The sequence below is a fragment of the Cynocephalus volans genome, chromosome 2 (assembly GCF_027409185.1).
Source record: "Cynocephalus volans isolate mCynVol1 chromosome 2, mCynVol1.pri, whole genome shotgun sequence".
Lineage (NCBI taxonomy): Eukaryota > Metazoa > Chordata > Mammalia > Dermoptera > Cynocephalidae > Cynocephalus > Cynocephalus volans.
The window spans coordinates 108769939-108788386 of NC_084461.1; positions in this window are offsets into that span (position 1 = coordinate 108769939).

Genomic DNA, 18448 nt, shown 5'->3' on the forward strand with positions numbered 1-18448 from the left:
AAGGATAGTAAATGATGCCTATGGTCCAGTCGGGAAAAGACAGGTAGTTAACATGTGAGAGGTTTTCAAGAGCTTTCTTGATGAATAAACTATATCTAAATTGCAATGATATCCTGAACTCCTCTTTACTTACCTTTCACCAAGTTGAATGCACCACCATCATCATCTGCCCTAAAAATGTGCCATTTTCTTCAGCTGCAAAATGCTTTCACACTATATAATATGGAGCCTTTTACTTAACTCACATAAATGCATGAGAGAATGGGTATGTCATTCTCATCCTCATGTGAGCTCCTCTGTAGGCCTCAATTTCTTTTTGGCATAAATAAAGTTCATGTGAAATTATGGCTCCAAGTCCACTTCTGCAGTGCTGGAACTTAAGGACTTATCACAAAGAACATGATAAAGCTCTGCCTTCTAGCTAGGGATCTATTTCCATGAAGTATCTGTAAATCAACTAGGAAAATAAAATTTTTATATTAAACTCACTCTCAAAAATATTATTTTGACCTAACACTTGTAATTGGGGACTTCAGACATCACCAGATATGTTTTCACAATTTATTTGAATTGTGCCTTGACATCAAAGCATCTGCACTTAAGTAAGTAAAGGAGTCTAGATTTGATACTAAAGTACCATCATTTTCCTAAACCATATTATATTTTTTAGAATATAAGTAATAAATACAATCCTTCTATTTTCAAAATGTAGTATAAAGACAATGTTAGGCCAATGATTAAGAATGAAGTCTAACTAGATAGTAATCTCTAAGCGTTTCCTTTTATATTCTAAAATAAGGTTATCTTCATTGCTTGATTTATCAGCTTTAAACAATCCAATGATAATCTGCCTTGCAAAGTTAGAAAAATTAATATGATTACATTCCTTATACTATGCTCTTTCCCTTATTCTCCCTTTCAATATATATTAGCTAGATTATTTTTCAATGTATTCATGATTTATAACATTTATATTTTATTCTTTCACTGCAATTTCTACACTTTTATACTCGAGTATAATCAGTTTACTTCACCAGACCTTTAACCACGACTTCTTCAATTATTCCTCCATCCCCTCATGTTTAAGAATTTATGCTATTTGCTTTTATTTGTGAAAAATAACTTGGTTGGGAATAAAATAGCTACATCATCCTTTTGCCTCCTGGACCTACTAGACCTGCTTGACTGTCTTCTGGCAACAAAAGTTTTCATGGCAAGTGAGTTCAGTTTCTTACGCCCTCTCACCCCCATAGGTGAGTTGATTGTTTTTATTTTGGGGCCTCGGTACTAAGAGTATCTTTTAAGTCCATCTTTGAAATCTTGGGGTTGATCATTTTACATAAATTTTACGAAGGCAAAATATGCCTTTTCAATCTTCTATTTCATGAAAGTTTTTTCTATTATATCTTTTAGCAAACTTCTGTCTCATTTGTTTTGCTTCCCTTTTTAGCAACACCAATTATATGTACTTTGGAATTCATTTGTCTGTCATTTTCTTTAATTTTCTCTTTACTATTTGTACATTGTTTTCTCTTTTTCCATTTTATTTTGCTCAGTTTCCTCAATGTGATTCTCCATGTTCATGACTTTGTTTTCAATAGTATCTATACCCCTTCTTTAAAAATGTGTATCTAATATTCCATTTATTTAAATTACAATTTTATTTTTTTTCTATTTTACTTCATTAATTTTATAGAAAAGCTATTTTCTCCATGATTTTCATCTGTTTTTTAAAGTATGCTTTCTGGTGTAGTTCTTCTGGCACAACATTTGGCTGTCTTTTTATTTTTCCTTGAAATATTTCTTTACATATACATATTTTAAAATATCTCAACATATTTTATGCTGGTTCATTTCTAGATATTATTCATATTAGAATTAAGGCTTTTGGATAAAAAAAAGTGTGTGTATGTGTGGAGGGGAAAGATGGGCCACTTAGCAAAATAGAAGAAAATATGATCCTTTACAATAAGAGCATTGAGAAGAGATGAAAAAGCACAAAAGAAAAATGATAAAATAGCAGAAAGAGATAAATAGTGAACTGGTAGAACTCAGAAAAAAAAAAGGTAAGAGAAAAATAAAACCCTAATAGAAATCAAGACATTAGATGCTGCAAAGAATAGAAGGCATAAAAACACAGTTAATGATGAATAGAATAGGCTTGGAAAGCTATATTTTAATGGGCTGGCTATATTTTTGAAGATAAAGTATAATGGAAGGTCTGCAAGAGTGAGCTGGGTTAATGAATTGTCTTTCTAGGCTCTACAAGTTAAAGAAAAAACACTCTAGTGGGTTAGATTCTGTTACTGTCTAGAAGAATATCTTTTTGGGTCATTTGAAAGTTCCTATGTCACAGGATTTCTCCTGTACTGATTTAGTTTTTCCTTCTTATCGTACCAAGAACAGGTTACCACGCTCCATCTCTTTTCCATCCTCTCAGTCCAACAGGTAGATTTTTCTTTTGATATGCCTGGTCCTTTCACCCTTACTTGGCCCCATCTCCTTTGCTACAGTGTGTAACTGAAGAGCTATAGGGACTCTCAAGTGCTTTGCCCTGCACCCAGACTTTGCCTTTGCAAGTAAGGAGTTGTTGATTTCACTCTTCGTATGATGACCTCTTTGTAATGCTGGAGATCGGAATTATCTGGTGCCTGCTTCCAGCTTTCTCTCTCTCTGAGGTCTAATACTCACCGCCCTTTCCAAACTTTATGAAGTATGGTTCACCTTTGTGGCTGCATACACACATACATTTATATTTTATATTTCCATTTATATTTCGTATTTCTGATTTTTCTTCACATTGTACTTTTGTGTTTGTTTCAATGAGAGCCTAAGCTCTGCCATATTATCTAGAAATCTGCACAGTGATTGTATAAGAAAGCCATTGCTCTTTCACTCATTCACCTCCTGGAATGGAGACACGAAGTTAAAGACATGATGACAATTTAAGTCAGAAATGCTGGAGTCTGAATTTATTTTTTATCTCATTTCTATGGCCATGGAAAAGTGCCAGGGAAGCATCAGTGGCTGCTGCCACAGGGTGAGGAAGCTGAACGGGGAAAGGTAATGCCTTGTTGCTCCAGGTACTCTCACAGTGAGAGCCACTGGTGTCATTCTCCTAATGATTCTGTGCTTCCTTGGTTTCTGAGACAATCCTAATCAAGATAAGATGTTAACAGTCCCAGATCCATTTGTTGATAAGGCCTGGAATGAGCAGTGCCGCCCACAGGTCAAGAGTAAGCCCAAGGTGTCTGGGTGGCCTCCAAGTCATGGAACCACCCTCCTACTACCACAGCCTGTATCATTTGATTGGACCATACCTATCAAATTCTGCACTCTCCATAAAATACCTGCCAAATGGATGAATGCTGTGATTTCCTTCTAGGACTAGAGTAAGGCTTCCCACCTGCCTATTCGTTTGGGGTCCTATTACTATGCCTCTGTCTTCGCATGGCCTTCTCCTCTGTTTCTGACTTTTCCTTTTCTGTTTGTAGCAAGGTCACTATCATTGGATTAAAGGTCCATTTGGTTAATTAGGATGATCTCATCTTGAGATCCTTAAGTTAATTACATGTGTAAAGATGTAAGATCATATTCACAGCTTCTGTGTGGAAACTACACTTGCAAAACACATATTGGATAACATTCTCATGTATGACACAAATGCATGTCCGTCAGTAATAAAATGGTATACAGGAAAGTCATACACTGAGGTTTATGTGTAATTGTTGGGAAGTTAGCTATAATTTCTCTTTCTCGTACACTGATCTCTAAGGTATCAGTGAATTTGTCGGTCCGCCACCGGCTGACCCAAACAGCCCTTGCCTTGCTATCAGTCTCTCCCTTGGTGTCCCTTCTGGTGGGTGGGCGGATTGCCCAGATTCCTCTTTCCCTGGTCCCCGTTGGGAGGAGACGGAGGAAGAGAGCCATGAAGAGAGGTGAGCACAGCCGCTGGCCCCAACCAGCCCATTAAAGGACACTCAGATGTGGCAGGGGTTCTGCCGAGCAGTTCCATTTATTATCACACAAGCACTTGCTTTTAAAGGCAAATGGGGAAGGGAGGATTTTACATCCTCCAATCAGCTTAAAGGTTACGAGAGCGTGCATCCTGTCTCAATGCTTAGCTATTGCAATCACACAGTGTTCAGAGCTCGGAAGCACGTATTTGGCCAATAAGGGCTAAGGCAAAGTTCCTGCAGACACTCCCACCCTACTTCCTCCCAGCGCCATCTTAGGCTGCCACGTTAATACACCCTTGTGGGCCCATAATGGCGCCGCCTGTAATGTCACTTAAGGTGGCGTTAGTTTTTAAGGCCTGACATGAATTGAGCAGTGGTGTTTTAAAATTAATGAATAGTTGACAGGTCACTTAAATACTTGTCTTTGAACGTAGCTGGGATTTTACTTGTTACTGTATCTTACTCACAAGATCAGACTCTCCCAATTGATACTTGTCCCAACACCATCTATGTTTGCTGTATTCTTTTTGCTTTGCACTTTGGTTGACTAAATGAGAGCCCAAACTATGACACACTGCTTGGTCCTGCAGGACTTCCCCTCCCACGCTGGGCCATATTGTGGCGGTCCCAGCCTGATTTCAGTACACACTGGATTTCAATGAAGAAAATATTTGTAAATTTTGCAATTGTATTTAGGTTTATTTTGCTGCAACTCTGTAAGCAAGGAATAATAATAATAGAACCATGGGTGCTCAATTTGTTGAATGTAGAGCAAAGGTAATTAAACAACCTGCCTAGGGTCATATAGTGAATGACAGGCAGGACTAAGTTTCAAACCCAGGTCTTTCTGACTCCAGAGCCCAAGCATTTAGCCACTATGTTGTAAGGCTGCAATGGAAATTGGCCACTTACACCAGGGCATTGCTTATGTTGCCACAGAACAACAGGTGATCTCTGTGGGATCATCTGACTCCTCAAAATGGTATAGAGAATGAAATAAATTATTTTATCCCAGGAATTAATTACTTGATTGAAGAAGTTTGCAGAACTATTTTATTAATAAATTCTTCTTGCTTTCAGGTAAAAAAAAAAAAAAAAAAAGGGCTGCTTTAACTTAAATTTTCAATGGCTGTACGTGTTACATAATCCCTGTAGGTGGAAGAGCATTAGAAATAACCTTGTTCAGTTAAAAAGGCACGGGAGAGAGGGCAGGGGAGAACAATGGTGAAAATAGTAAAATGAGAAACAATGTACGGCTCCACCATAAACAGTAAGGAAAGCACTTAAGTCACACTACACAGCCTAAAGACACAAAACATTTCATTTTCCTTTGCATGAAACTGGTCTGACCTTCACAGTTCTAAAATAACAGGAAGTATTATTTCTCTGGTAACTGTACTGCATTTTAGGCTAGTAGTTAAGCAGAATGCTCAGCATGAATAAATACGGTTAGAAGTTGTTAGGGCAGATTTCTATGAAGAGTGCGTGTTAAGCAGTAATATAAATGTAAGAGCTTACAGCAAAATGAAATTCATGATATAAAGGTCAAACCTGCCTGAGAGACTTTTAGGTAAACTACTGGGTTGAAAAGCTGATTCCTATTTCGTTTTAATAGTTAGTGACGTGTGGTGACTGAGGTGATGTGTCTCAGTTGAGTGCATCATGTAGCATTGCCTTGCACTTGATTCAGCAGAAATGTGTATGACTTCTGCAGGACTATGAAAAATGGCTGAATTCTCTCTTCCTGAATCTGAAATTAATGACCAAAAGCATGATCAACCAGGTAGGTTGTCAAAAAAAATCACGCAGGTACTTTATCTAGAAATGGTATATTTTTCCTTAGATAAACACTGAGGATTTTATTTGATAGTCCAGGAGGAGAAATTTATGTAATTCTGAACTTAGCTACTGCGTCAGCTAAAAACAATTGGAGATAAGAATCAGAGATGCTTTTCTTTCTTTTTTTTTTTTTAAATCTCCTACTTGATTCCCTGAATTTGAAGTATATCATGAAGGCTTGTTCCTATTGAGAAGACTGGCTTGGGTCACAGAACTTGTAGGAGGACCAGAAGATCCCTAATATAATATCTGGACTGGTGTGAGCCATCAAAGGCAGCCCTCATGCTGTGGGCTTAGTTATTTAATTCATAAATTTTGTATTAATTTTATGCTTAATTCATACATTCATCAAACATATATTGAGCCCCAGCTGTATACCAGCTGTTCTGCTAGAGATGCCGAGATAAATGAAGCATAATTCCTGCCTTCAAAGTTGTTTAGAGAGGGTGGTCGTGGTGAACAAGCAGGTCACCTGTTACAATCTCAGTGCAAAGGGAACACTGAGGCTGTGGGGGAGCCCAGCTAATACCACCCAACCCAATCAGAGGGAGGAGAGTGACTAGGGAGAGGCTTCTTGGAAGACATGTGGTCTGAGGAAGGAAGTGAATCTCTGGTCCTGTTTCCTATGCTGGAAGATATCGGGCCACTACCGCTTACCTTTCAGGTGGAAGTGGGAGTTATACTAGATAGCACGTGTGAGAAGGCCTGGAGCACGTAGGCACTCCATGTTTTCATTATGATCACTGTGTATGGATTTCTGTTCTTTCTAGCATGAAATGCATGAATTCCAAAATCTGAATAGGAAAACTAAACTAATATTAGACCAGTTTAACTCTTAGGCCAGCTGTATAAAAAAGCAAACAAAAGAAGAGCTATGTGTTAGTTTCCTATTGCTGCTGTAACAAATTACCACAAAATTAGTGGCTTAAAATAGCACAGATTTGTTATCTTACCTTTCTGGAGGTCAAAAGTCTGAAATTAGTTTCGCTGGGCTAAAATCAGCATGTGGCAGGGCTGGTTTCTTCTGGAAGCTTTAAGGGAGAATCGGTGCCTTACTTTTTCCAATTTCCTTGGTTCATCACTGCTCCACTCAGATCTCTGCTTCCACAGTCACATTAACTTCTCCTCCCTTTGATCTCCTAACTTACTTTTGTAAGGACACTTGTGATTACAATGGGCCCACCTTGATAGTCCAGGATATTCCAATGTCAGGATTCTAAACTTAATCATATCTGCAAGGTCCCTTTTGTCATAGAAAATAACATTTACAAGTTCCGGGGATTAGAGTGTGAACATCTTTGCTTGTAGGGCTACAATGTTCTGTCCCTGACAATTTTTAATTGCCCCTAACACATGCTTGGTCCACTGTACATAGATAGGGCTGGCTCAGAAATAGAGGTGCCTACCAGCTACTGACATCCACCATACTGATATTCAAGCTTAGCAAGCCAATAGCAAGACTTAGTGGTTGGCCTTGAATTTAGAATCCTGTCCTACCCTCAAATAGATTTTATCTGTTAAATGCGATTAAATAATAATATTTCTCAACTTTGTTTCAATTTGTACAACAGTCATATTGTGAGGAAAGTATGAACAGAATGATGGTGTACTGAAAGCCCTGGGTAACAGCTGCATTTAATGTGGTGATGTTATTTGAGCACAATATGGTTTTTGCCGTGGGAAAGCTTGTGTTGAATGGCTGTGGTTGAGAAAATGAAATAAATGTGGCAGAGATGTGTTTGTCCACAACATTCAAGTGCAAGACATGTCATATTGCTTTATTTTTCTAAATTATATTAATTCTAACTCCCTGTTCACATAGGTAAGCAAGATATTCAATATGAGTCATGACTGGGAAGTCCCTCCCCCACCCTCAAGTTGAACAAATCCATGAATGTTTAATCAGGCCAGAAATCTGGGGAGAGGCTCTGGTCTTCTGTGAACATAGTTGATCAGAAACTGTTCATTGTTTCAGCACACTTGGAACATTTAAAAGTGGGTGGGTCTGCTGTTCAGAGCACCCATTTCCTCTATGAACAACTTAGCCAGTGGAAATTTTTCTGTAGTACCCAAGACCATAGCTCCTAGGGTTCATTTTTAACACACTCAACCCCCCCAAGGCACTGTGTTGGAGGGAGATACTGGTCTCTTCTATACAAGAATCAGAACCGTCCTCCCTAAGTTGGAGATTTCTAATTGTTTCTTAGCCTTAGAGCAAAACCAAATTTCCTTGTAAGCCGGTGAGTTCTCTCATTCTTGGACTACACAAGATAGTATGTGTGAGAAAGCCTGGCACATATTTTCATTCAACTCCACGTTTTCATTAGGATCATTGTTTGCCACTTTCCTTAGGATTTAAAAACAAAAGCTTCTTACGTCCTCCCTGGAGTAGGGGCAATCCTAAAGCATATCTTTTCCTAGAGGACTGCAACATAGCTTTCTAGGTGCTGTCAGACCACTTTAGTGCACTTTGAAGTAACACTGAAGCATGTTGTCAAAATCGTGCAAATGTGAAAAGAATATCACACTCAACAGGTTACTGTCACCATTACCATCACCATTCAGAAAGTCCTTTTTCCTCTCTTCTCTCTAGAGCAAAAAAGTGAATTGTACCAGTGAATGACAAACACATTTGAAAAAAAACAACACAAAATCCAAAAACCAATTACATTAAAAAAGAAAAATATTGGTTTTGTAAAAGCAACCTTGAAACACTGCTGCTAAAAATAATCTTCAAAAAATTCAGAATAAGCTCATCTAAATTCTGTTTAAAAATGACTTATTAATACATATATAGTAAAAAAATTTTTAAAAATTGTTAATTCCATTGCATAAATGTTGAATGAAGCAGTGAGCTGTGTTGAAATTGGGCTACTACTTATAATAATTATTTGTTGAATTTTAGTTTCCTAGTGTAGATGGTGTACCTCCTCCAGGCAGGAATGGGCTTCATAGCCTTCACCATTGATGGAGTTTGGATGTATTGTCCCCTCCAAAACTCATGTGGAAATTTGATCTTCAATGTGGCAGTGTTGGAAACTGATTGAGTCATGGGGGAAGATCCCTCATGAATGGATTAATGCTCTCCCTGGGGGAGGGGGATAGCGAGTGAGTTCTCGCTCTATTAGTTCTCACGAGAGCTGATCGTTTAAAGGAACTAGTACCTCCTCTCTCTCTCTCTTGCTTCCTCTCTCGACATGTGATCTGTTTGTACCCGCCAGCTGCCTGCCACTTTCCACCATGAGTAGAAGCAGCCTGAGGCTCGTGCCAAATGCAGCTGTCCCAGAATCATAAGCCAAATAAACCTCTGTTCTTTATAAATTACCCAGTCTCAGGTATTTCTGTTATAGCAACACAAGATGTACTAAAACAGAAAATTGGTACTGAGGAGTGGGGTGTTGCTATACAGATACCTGAAAATGTGGATGCAACTTTGGAACTGGGTAATGGGCAAAGATTGGAGGAATTTGGAAGATTTAGAAGAAGAGAAAAAGATGAGGGAAAGTTTGGAAGATTTTAGAGATTGGCTAAACGGCTGTGACTAGAATGTTGATAGAAACATGGACAGTAAAGACAATGTGGATGATGAGGTCTTAGAAATGAAGAACTTATCAGGAATTGGACAAAAGATCATCCTTGCTACACCATAGCAAGGAATTTGGCTGCATTGTGTCCATGCCCTTGGACTTTGTGGAAGGTGGGACTTAAGAGTTGTGAACCAAGGTATCTGGTGGAAGAAATTTCCAAGCAACAAAGCATTAAGGACACCTCATGGTTATTTCTAACAGCCTAGGCTGAGTTATAGCAGAAAAGGCATGATGTAAAGCCAGAATTTAAAAGGAAAGCAGAGTATAAAGATTTGGGAAATTTGCAGCCTGGCCATTTGGTAGAAAAGCAGAGAGCATGCAAAGGTGCAGCCCAGCAACCATTAGCTAAGAAGATTAGTACAAAGGAAAGGGATTATCAAGAGAAGGAGAAAAGGCCCCAAAGGCATTGCAGAAGACTCTGGGGCCAACTCTTCCATTTCAGGCCCAAAGGCCTAGGGAGAGAGAATGGTCTTGGCAAACAGGCCCGAGGCACCCTCCATGAGCTCACTGCCCAGGGCCACCTTGAGAAGCTGCTTCCAGCACCAGCACCCCAGCTGCTTTGGCTGCTCCAGCTGTGGCTAAATTGGCCCCAGGTGTGGCTGGAACCGCAGCTTTGGAAAATACAAGCTGGAAGTCTTGGCAGAGTCCACTTGGTGTTAGGTCTGCAGGCTCACAAAATGCCAGAGCTGGGAAGGCTTGGGAGCCTCCACCCAGATTTCAAAGTATGTATGGAAAAATCCGGGGGCCCAGGAAGAAATCTGTTGCAGGGGTGGAGTCACCGCAGACAGCCTTTGCTAGAGCAATACCGAGCAGAAATGTGGGGTCAGAGTTGCAGCAGAGAAACCCCAACAGTGCCATGCCTAGTGGAGCCATGTGAGTGGGACTGCCATGGAGACCCCAGACCTGTAGAGCTACCAGTGTGGAACACCAGCCTGGGAGAGGTGAAGTGTGGCCTGAGACCAGGAAAGCCCAAGGACTTGGGGACACAACCCCCACACTAGTGTGCAGAGGCAGTTGAACATGGAATCAAGGTACCTGAATTGCCAGCCTTGAGATTTAATGCCTGCCCTGCTTGGTTTCAGACTTGTTTGGGACCCGTTTTTCCTTTCTTTGGCTTATTCCTCCCTCTTGGAATGGGAATGTATACCCAATGTCTGTTCCACCATTGTATCTTGGTAGTAGATAAATTTGATTTTGTTTTTCAGGTTCACAGCTGGAAGGACTTTTTCTTTTGGTCTCAGATGAGACTTTGGACTTTAGACTTAAGTTGGTGCTGGAGCAAGCTAAGACTTTTGGGACTGTTGGGATAGAATGATAGTATTTTGTATGTGAGAGTGACATGAGTTTTGGGGGGCGAGGGGTGGAATGATGGAGTTTGTGTGGAGTATACTATAAAGCAAATGTACTTGACAAGGCCTGGTTTTCCAAAGCCTTGCAATTTCAAATATTGACCTTACAAAAACCAGGAAATTTTCCCCAGGCTATTGAGTCTCTGTTGTAAGATAGAGTTGTAACACAGCAGGTTGCTGGCTCAAAGACAGACAGGTTACTGATTGATATGTAAAGATACTGGGAAATTGCTGTTAAGAAGAGAATGTTTGCCAGGATCAAGCTTTTGTTGGTGGACCACTTAATTGTCTAATGGAATGTCATCTGACTTGTTTTTACTGAATGTTACCAGCTTCTATTGTTAAACTTGTTAAAACTTTAAGCCCACCTATGTCTCTTCCTGTAACTTCCTGGGCTGGAGATTAAATGCAGGAAGAGAACCCCAATTTGTGGTTAATTTCCCAAATGAAAGAATGCCTCTCTCTTGAAGGTTCCGGGAAGTTAACCACTTTGGGGCTTCTCACTGCTCAGAAGAGATGGGCTTTGAGTAATCCTTTGTGGCTCTGTCCCCCAGGGGAAGAGGGGTGACAAATTTGTTGTGGCAAAGCAACAGTTTGGATGTGTTGTCCCCTCCAAAACTCATGTGGAAATTTGATCTCCAATGTGGTAGTGTTGGAAACTGATCGAGTCATGGGGGTGGATCCCTCATGAATGGATTAATGCTCTCCCTGGTGGAGGAGGTGTAGTGAGTGAGTTCTCACTCTGTTAGTTCCTGTGAGAACTGATCGTTTAAAGGACCTGGCACCTCCTCTCTCTTTCTCTCTTGCTTCCTCTCTCGACATGTGATCTGTTTGTACTCACTGCCTGCCTTCCACTTTCTGCCATGAGTAGAAGCAGCCTGAGGCCTGTGCCAGATGGAACTATCCCAGAATGGTAAGCCAAATAAACCTCTGTTCTTTATAAATTACCCAGTCTCAGGTATTTCTGTTATAGCAACACAAAATGAACCAATACAACCATGGGTGAGGAAAGTGTAGGGTCTCCCATCAACAACTTGGTGGATTTCTGGGTCCTCCTTGACCAGCAGTGTCTGGTCTGTTTACTCGTCTATCTTTGCCTGTTATTTTTCTTCAAGCTTTTTAGAATCATCCTGTTATACAGCAGATTTTTTCTTTTTGATTTAATCTAATCTGAGGGGATTAGATACACACATATAAAGGATATTTTCTCCTCATTTACATTTAGTGTTTTGACAACCACCTTTGATTTGAAACCTGTCATTTCTTTATGGTATGCTTTTACTGTTTAATCATTTTTATTTGCTATGTTGTCTGAGATGTTTATATTTTCCATGCGTTTATATATGTAAATCATGATTTAAAGTGCTATCACTTTAAGGTTCAGTATCTATTTGCCTCTCCTTCCAAGAGACGTAGAGATGATTACACTCTTTATTTATATTACTTCCCCTCCCACATCTCTTCCTTTTATATCACCTGAAGTGGATATTATTATTTCTAAATTGCTGTTACCTATAACATTTACATTTTGTTCTACTTATAATTCTCACAGTTGGAGAGTGACTTTACAATTATTTCTTCATTCATCTCTGAGTTTATACTATAGTAATTGTCTTAAAGAAGAGCTCAAAGGATCTATGTCCCTGATTTCTTGCATGTTTCATATTATCTGTTAGTTACTTTTATACTTGAAATGATAATTTGTTTAGATTGAACATTCTCGGTTTATATTTTCCTTGAGGACTTGGTAGATATTGTTCTATTGCCTTTTACAGTAATTTTTCTTTAAAGTCTAAGGACATGAAAGATTTTATTCTTTCTTAAAAGAGAGTTGAACCTTTCTTGTCCCTCATCGAATACTCTATTATTGGGCAGGCAGGTTAGCTCAGTTGGTTACAGCATGGTGCTAATAACACCAGGGTCCAGAGTTCAATCCTGTACTGGCCAACTGCCAAAAAAAAAAAAAAAAAAAAGAATGCTTTGTTATTAAACTCTAGTAAGTTTATTAGGTTATCTACTAAACATTCTATAGCAACTTTTTCTTAATATACAGTCTGCCCATTTTATCAGTACATTTAATTCCTCCTTTATTTTAGGAAAATTTTCCTTTGTTAGAACTTTGAATATTTATTTTTGGAATGTCAATTATATACATGTTGGATCTCCTTTGGCTCCATAACAGTAATTTTTTTCCCCAATACTTTAATAATCTTATATTTCGTTTATATTTCTGTGTTTTCAGAAATGACCTTCAATGTAACCTTCATTTTTGTAATACTTTTATTTTTCTCTTCTATTTTTTTTTTAAAAATACTCTGACACATCACTTTTCATTACCTTTATTTTCTGATCTTTTTCCTTTAGTCTTATCTGAACTCTTGTTTGAGACAGGGCATAATTTTAAAAATTCCTTTTATGTAAAGAGTACTATTTTTTTTGTGTGCCTGATTTGTGTGTTAATTATTTACCTGATTTGTTTTACATTCTTGTGTATTTTTTGTCTGCTTTCTGTTTACTATATTCTTTTCTTTAGGTTTTTGGTACTATCTTTGTGTATATCTCAAGCTGGTTTTTTTCTATTAGTCATCCTTAATGCACACCTGAATCAGATACGGATAATGCATAATATAGAAGAGGGCTGAGTGTAGCAGGCAGTTTGAATTTTAGACCACAGCTTTTGAACACACTCTCACTAATAGCTTACACTGAGAGTATAAATGGACTCTGAGTTAGCAAGAAATCTCTGCCTTCTCTGGCACATAGGGAAGCCACAAGTGTATTTATTCTTCCTTCCTTCCTTCCTTCTGTTTTCTCTTGCTTCTCTGCAGGGCTACTTGCCCCTGATAATGTCTACTACCCTGTTTCATACACAACAGCTCTTTTGAAAAGATAACATGTCTGTGTGCTTATTCAGCCTGGCAATATCTTCCACTATGTGTATAGGGTAATACATTCAAGTGTGTGGGTGAAGGGTGAGTGAAAGGTGAGTCTTTTTGCCCTGGTGTATGCTGCCTACTGTGATGAATGCCTCACTCTGCTCCAGATCTGCAGAAGCTTGTATCTCACAGAACCCTCCTCTGTCCTTGTATTATTTTCACTGCACTGCAGGAGTTGTGGTTTAGCATTGTGGTGGTTTCTTCATATGTTGTGGTTTAGGGTAATGGTTGCTTCTTAGCATATTAATTATCTGTTGTTATGTAACCAACTATTCCAAACTTAGTGGCTTAAATCAACCACAATTTATTACTTTTATTTCTGCTGGTTGACTGGGCAGTTCTCATGGTCTTATCTGTGTTTATGTATGTGGCTGTGGTCAGCTGATGGCTGAGGCTAGACAGACACACAGCATCATGTTTGGTGCATTCTATTGGCCAAAACAAGTCAGAGGAGCAGCGCAGTTTCAAGAGATGGCAAAACCACATTTCAAGGGGTGGCATACATCCAGGGATAGAAGGAGTTGTGGTGCCTTTCTTTGGGCAAACAATCTACCACACTTAGGTTTATCTTTTGATGGATATTTCTTGATCTTGTTTTCGTTTAGTTTCATAGTAAGGAAAGGAACAGAGGCAGTGTCACACTGCTGCATTTCACAGGAAGTCAGTTTTATTAGTTTTAGTGGTGACGAATAATAACAAAAGAAAACTCTTACCATTATACCTTCTTTGAAATGATGTAGCACCTCTTATTTTTTACTTTTTAAAGACCATGAGATAGGACTTAAGAAGCCTCTACTATGTGTAGTTAATAGTTCCCAGTTATAGGGCAGGGATTTTGAGACCTGAAATGGAAAGTATTTCCTAGTTCATGTAGTACAGGATAATAAATTTTGGATTGGAAGGCAGGAAGACTGGCTTCTAGTTTTGATTTTAATTCTAGCTTTGGGATATTAAGAAAATCAGCTTACTTTAGTCTCACAGTAAAATGAGGTGGTTCTTAAGCTCTAAGAAAGCAGAAGTTACCTATGGAATTTGTTAAAAATTCAAATTCCTGGACTCTTTTCCCCTTCAAATTTTGATTCAATAGGTCCAAGATAAGATCTGATAGTCTGATTTTTAAAATAAGCACTTCATATAATTTTGTTGCAGGTGGTCTGTTGACTACACTTTGAGAAACACTTTACACCATAGGTTTTATAGAGCTTTGGATACCTCAGAACCTGTTCCTACTTCCAGAATTCTATTAATTATAAAATCCATACTTAAAATGTTTGTTCATTGACAAATAATTAGCTATTTAACTACCTGCAACATTTGAAATGTCTTCGAGAATAAACATCCTGACTTGGACTCAATGCTTTTGCATCTGCCATATGTAAATAAAAGAAAAATTAGTTTCTCATGAATATCATTAAAATCTGTTAATTCAAAAACTAATTGCAGAGTTTTGTGATTCTTACCTCTGTATTATACTTTTCTTTCTTGCCATGCATAATAGAAATAAGTTAATATTGCAATTAATCATAGAGACATAGGGGCCAATCTTTAATAAATTAAAAACTTGTATTTGTATCCTTGAGATGGAGGTTTAAAAAAAAAGAAAAAAAAGAAAAAAGAAACCTGTATTTCCCAAAGTCTAATATGTGAAAGCATCAGCCTGTCTTCTAGGGAAATCATTTCTCATCACTCAAACATATCCCATCTACTTCAAAGTTAGTTTTAAGCAACGAACAGTAAAAATTATTAAAATGAACTTTTCATATATTAGGCGATAAGACTATTAGATAAAACAATTTATTTTTTATATCAGAAAATAGGGCTCAATCACTTAACAGTAAATAGTCTAAAGTCAATGTTAACAACATTTAAAGTTGCAATAGACACGATTTGAAATGAGGACGTATAATTTAGTAATCAACTATAGTAGGAATATTCACTTGCAGAGTTTTATTGTTGTTTTTCTGGGTTTATTTTTAGGTTTTTGGGGGGGCCACATTTTTAGCATAATGGCCACACATAAATAAGCCACATGCCTCCATTTGGCCCCTGTTGATGAGAAAATATATGTCAAGCTGTGAATAAGATTGATTCCAGGTTTTAAACATTGTGTTAGTAATTCAGTTGACAACTTTATTTTCCCTATGGCAACTCTCCATGTGGCCACTTGATGGCAGTATTTACTATGTGCTCACATTGAGCTTTTTAAAAAAAATTCTAGGTTGTTCAGCCTCGTTTAACATCGGTGGTGGAAAAGATTGATAGCAATGCAAATGTATTTATAACCACGAGAGATAGTCACCTTCCACCCCAATTAGCCTTTGCATTGATTTACTGAGGAAAAACATCTATTACTGAAAAGTCTTACAGATTAGTGTTGCATTATTTTGTTACAGTTGAAATATCTATAGGAAAAGTGATCTCACAGATCTAATTTTAATCTAACCAAAAATGTAGTTTCCTAATAATTAAAAAAAAAAAAAAAAAGACGTATCAATGAGAATGCAGCTCTGGTTCAGAATACCATAGTTTTTTTTTTCCTTAAAGCTATATACTTAGTTATTTGAATATTTTTTAATAATGAGCTTGTCACATTTTAGATCTTTAAAAAGAGATTTATTCATGAGCTGTTGCTTGGATAAAGCCATTGATCTACCAAAAAAAAAAAAAAAAAAGAAAAAAAGAAAAGAAAAGAAAATCCTGTTTCTCATTTTCTTTGTGAGAATATAATTATGGTACAAAGTCTTTTCTTTTTTTTTTTTTTAATATGAAAAATCTTACTACTTCCTGAAATACATTTTTGCATTCCAAAAGAATGGAGCTACAGCCTAGACTTTTCCTGCAGAAAAACCTACCACTACTGATTCTATAAACATCCTGGCAAACACTTTTTAGGGGAGGGTTCACTAAGAGAACTCTCATTTGAGATTTACATGAAGCACAAATTGGAAGAGATTTATAAGGCAGTTACAATTTAGTGCTTTTGGCTTGAAAGATGGGGATGGTTTTTGGTTTGTTTTTTAACCCCCACTTCCCCCTGGTCCCTTATTTCTCTTAAAAAATAATGGCATTTGGAAGTTTGGTGGCTTTCTGTTTTTTAAGCTATTACTTGGAGAAGATTCCCCATATTATAATTCAGCCATCTGAATTTATACGTGAGAGTGAGGTTAAGGTATTCAACAGTAGGGTTGTAAAGGAGGCTCTGCTGGGGCCATCAGGGCTGCATAAATGGCAAGAAAGTAACATGGGAAGTCTTGGACAGTAAGTTTATATAAATATCTTTGTGGGTGTATATAAGTATTCATGGGAGGCGATTCCAGCTCTTCTATGCTCACAGGCTCAACTCTATTTTCCTGAGCTCTGTGTATGTTTGCTTACATACAATTGTACATTTCCTTCTGTTGATATATACTCGGGTATTCGAGGTCTATGTAAGTACGCTTCTATTCCACAGCTAGACACATTCTTCGTCTAGCTCATCTCATGCTTGTTTAAAAAAAATATTTTTATAACAAAAGAAATGCAAGATTACTATAGAAAGCTTAGAAAGTATGGGTAAGAGAAAAGTAAATGAAAGCGTGTAACACCTCACCAGGCTATTATTTGAGTGTTGTAATCTTTTAGTTATAAGAGGGTACTCCAAAAAGTTTGGGGAAAAATAGAATTAAAAGATAATATGTATGTTTACCAACATGGATAAAGCTCAAAAATCTGTACAGTTTGATATAAATTATAACTTCTTCTACCTGGGTAGAAGGTCTATGGGTGTCTGTTATATTTGAAATATTTCAGTAAAATATCTTTAAAGAAAAAAAAAGAATCTTTCCATGAACTTTTTGAAGTACCCTTGTGTGTGTGTGTGTGTGTGTGTATATACACACACACATGTATAAATACAAATATATATTACAAAAATTGGATCATATGTTAGTTTTCTATAGGTTTTCCCAACCCAGCTGAGCACAATTTCTATTGGTACACAATCCACTTATATTCTTTTTCTTTATAACTTAAGCACATAGTCTTTATTTTCATATTCATCATTATGAGGAACACTACCTGGCTTGCATCGCTGAAAAAGAAGCCTTTAATACCACTACAGTCAGCCACCTGGTCTGACTGTATACAAATGGGAATTCACAAAGAGGACCCAAGTCCAGATGGCCTGATGACAAGAGGGGATACTTTCAAAATCATATAGGAAGTTTAAGTCTAGATTTGACAGGCATAATTGCTGGTATGTTCAGTCTCAGATGAAATCAATGTGGAAAAGAAGAAATAATAGCTCTGACAGCTTTCCCAATCTGCAGCATTTGCTATCTGTGAAGTGCTGTTAAATTCTAGCCAGTATTTTAGGAAGGAAAAGCTTAAGTGAATGCACTGAGGGGCTGGCTGTCCTTTTACAGAGTCATGTTTTCAATTTTCCTGGTTCTCGGCAATATCAAGTGCTGCCCTCCTTCCTGGTGATGAAAGGCATTGTGAACTTCTTATCCATAAATTCTAAATGAGAGTCAAAATAGCCTCAATAACAGCCCACTTGCCAATTACTCAGTGTGTGTGCGTGTGCTACACAAATGCGTGTACACTCATGCATGGTGTTGCATATATGTTGGCTTTTCTAGTTAGTATAGTCCAATCAAAGCCCAGCCACTGGAACCCGGGTCAGTGTAACTGGCCTCCCAGGATCTGGTGTCTGAATACAGGTACCTAGTCTGACTGTAGTGAGGACGCCTACATTATCCTCAGCTGTGTCTCATTTAAGGTGGAACAGAAGAGTCTGA